Here is a 3,768-nt window from a genome sequence, read left to right on the forward strand (position 1 = left end):
CAGTCCCAGATCTCAGACTATATTATAAAGCAGCGGTCATCAAAACAATTTGGTACTGGCTAAGAGACAGAAAGGAGGATCAGTGGAATAGACTAGGGGTAAGCAACCTCAGCAAGACAGTATATGACAAACCCAAAGATCCCAGCTTTTGGGACAAAAATCCACTATTTCATAAAAACTGCTGGGAAAATTGGAGGACAGTGTGGGAAAGATTAGGTTTAGATCAACACCTCACACCCTACACCAAGATAAATTCAAAATGGGTGAATGACTTGACATAAAGAAGGAAACTATAAGAAAATTAGGTGAACACAGAATAGTATACATGTCAGACCTTTGGGAAGGGAAAGACTTCAAAACCAAGCAAGAATTAGAAAGAGTTACAAAATGCAAAATAAATAATATGGATTACATCAAATTAAAAAGTTTTTGTACAAACAAAACCAATGTAACCAAAATCAGAAGGGTAGCAACAAATTGGGAAACAATCTTCATAAAAACCTCTGACAAAGGTTTAATTACTCAAATTTATAAAAAACTAAATCAATTGTACAAAAAATCAAGCCATTCTCCAATTGACAAATGGGCAAGGGACATGAACAGGCTGTTCACAGCCAAAGAAATCAAAACTATTAATAAGCACATGAAAAAGTGCTCTACATCTCTTATAATCAGAGAGATGCAAATCAAAACAACTCTGAGGTATCACCTCACACCTAGCAGATTAGCTAACATGACAGCTATGGAAAGTAATGAATGCTGGAGGTGATGTGGCAAAGTAGGGACATTAATTCATTGCTGGTGGAGTTGTGAATTGATCCAACTGCTTGACTACAGGGTTGGAGGGGATAAGACTGAGGAGAGACTCTAAATGAATACTATAATGCAAATTCCAACAACAGGGAAATGGGTTCGAGTCAAGAACACATGTGATAACCAGTGGAATCATGCGTCGGCTATGGGAGAGGGAAAGGTGGGGGGGGGCAGGGGAGGAAAAGAAAATGATCTTTGTTTCCAGTGAATAATGTATGGAAACAACCAAATAAAATAATGTTTAAAAATTAAAAAAAAAAAAGAATCATTGTTCTACCAAAAGACCATGACAAAGGAAAAAGCCTGGACATAATACTACAGGAAATAATTTTTTAAAAACTTTCCTGATATTCTAGAACAAGAGGGAAAAGTGGAGATTGAAAGAATTCACAGATCACCTCCTGTACTTAATCCCCAACTGACAACAGCCAGGAATGTTATAACCAAATTCAGGAACTATCAGACCAAAGAAAAGATATTACAAGCTGCCAAGAAGAAGTCATTCAAATACCATGGAACCACAGTGAGGGTAATGCAGGATCTGGCTGGATCCACACTGAAGGACCGAAAGGCATGGAATATGATATTCTGGAAAGCAAAGAAACTAGGTCTACAACCAAGAATTAACTACCCAGCAAAACTGACTATATTCTTATAGGGGAAAGTATGGTCATTCAACAAAATAGAAGAATTTGTAAAGAAAAGACCAGACCTGAATAGACAATTTGATGCCCAAGCACAGAACTCAAGAGAATCATCAAAAGGTAATTAAAAAAGAGGGAAAAAAGAAAAACAAAACAAACAACCCCCCCTTTTTTAAAGAGACTCAATAAGTTAAAATATTATGTATCCCTATAAGAAAAGAGGTCATTGGTAACTCTTAAAAACTGTTGTAATCACCTGGGCAGCTAGAAGAATTACATTTAGAGGGAACAGTGACAAACTGTATAGGATGAAAGGACATGACATAAATAGGTATATAGATATATGCATGCATAAATACATATACATGGGTACATATATGTACATATATATATACACACACACAACTAGAGCTAAAAAAAGAGGTTAATACTAAAAGAAATGGGAAAAGAAACAAATGGGGGTAAATTTATATGTCACAAAGAAGCTCATGGTGGGAGGAGGGAGAACATCAATACATTGGAAGGGTATAGAGGTTGGAGATAGGAAATATTCAACTCTTACATGCTTTGAAATTGACCCAAAGAGGGAAGAACAATCTAATCCATTGGGGCAGAGAATAGATTTGTACCATATAGGGGAGTAGAAGGGTAAAAAATGGACTGGTGGGGAGGGAAGCAGTACAAGGGTGGAAGAGGGTGGGGGGGGTAGTTTTAGAAAGACTACAGGGAAAATAAGGGAGGGAATAAGAAGGGAGGGGGTAGAAAGGGAAGTAAAATAAGGGTAGGAACTAGGGAGACTTATTAAAAACAAACATTGTTGTAGAAGGAAATAGTGAAAGAAGAAAAGGCAGGACTAGGAGTAGAAATCAAAATGCTGGGAAATACACAGCTAGTAATCATAACTCGGAATGTGAATAGAATGAACTCACTGATAAAACGCAAGAAAATAGCAGAGTGGATTAGTATCCCAAACCCTACCATATGCTGAGTACAAGAAACACACATGAGGAAGGCAGATACACATAGGGTGAAAATAAGAGGATAGAGACAAATCTATTGGGTATCAACTGATAAAAAGAAGTCAGGAGTCGCAATCATGATATCTGACAAAGCCAAAGTAAAAATAAATCTAATTAAAAGAGATAGGGAAGGTAATTACATCCTGATAAAAAGCAGTATAGACAATGAAGAAATATCAGTACTCCACATATATGCACCAAATGGCATAGCATCTAAATTTCTAAAGGAGAAACTAGTGGAGCTCAAGGGTGAAATAGAAAGAAAAACTATACTAGTGGGAGACCGCACCTTCCTCTATCCAAACTAGATAAACCAAAAAATAAATAAGTAAGAAGTAAGAGAAGTGAATGAAATCTTAGAAAAATTAGAATTAGTAGACATGTGGAGAAAAATAAATAGGAACAAAAACGAATACACCTTTTCAGCAGCACATGGTACATTCACAAAATTGACCATGGGCATAAAAACATTGAAAACAAGTGCAAAAGAGCAGAAATAATAAATGCAACCTTCTCAGATCACAATGCAAGAAAAATAATTATTAAGGATACAGGAGAGGTAAGTAAAAAATTAATTGGAAATTAAACAATACAATTCTCCAAAACTGGTTAGTTAAAGAACAAATCATAGAAACTAATTTCATTGAAGAAAATGACAATGGATGAGACATCCTTTCAAAACCTATGGGATGCAGCCAAAGCAGTACTCAGGGGGAAATTTATATCCTTGAGTTCATATATTAACAAATTAAGGAGGGCAGAGGTCAATGAATCCGGCATGCAAATTAAAAACCTAGAAAGTGAACAAATTAAAAATCTTCAGATGAAGACTAAATTAGAGATCCTAAAAACCAAAGGAGAAATTTATAAAATCAAGAGTGAAAGAACTATTGAACTAATAAAACTAGAAGCTGGTACTTTGAAAAAAAAAAACAAAATAGACAAAGTACTCGTCAATCTAATTTAAAAAAGGAAAGAAGGAAACGAAATTGACAGTATCCAAGATGAAAAGGGAGACTTCACCTCTAATGAAGAGGAAATTGAGGCAATCATTAAAAACGACTATGCCCAATTATATGGCAACAAATATGGCAATCTAGGGGATGTAAAAAATAGACTCGAATACAGGACTACAATCCCCACAAGCCTTTGCTCCACCTCCCCAGAAAGCCTTGTAATCTCACCTGGGCTGAGATCGAGAAGGTATTTAAGCTGATTCAAAGGCCTTTGAGGGGCTCTCTTGGACTTCCATTTGGGGCAGATGTGGCTCTTTCCATAATGTAGGTGACGTT

Source organism: Monodelphis domestica, chromosome 7 (genome assembly GCF_027887165.1).
Source record: "Monodelphis domestica isolate mMonDom1 chromosome 7, mMonDom1.pri, whole genome shotgun sequence".
In the NCBI taxonomy this organism is placed as follows: domain Eukaryota; kingdom Metazoa; phylum Chordata; class Mammalia; order Didelphimorphia; family Didelphidae; genus Monodelphis; species Monodelphis domestica.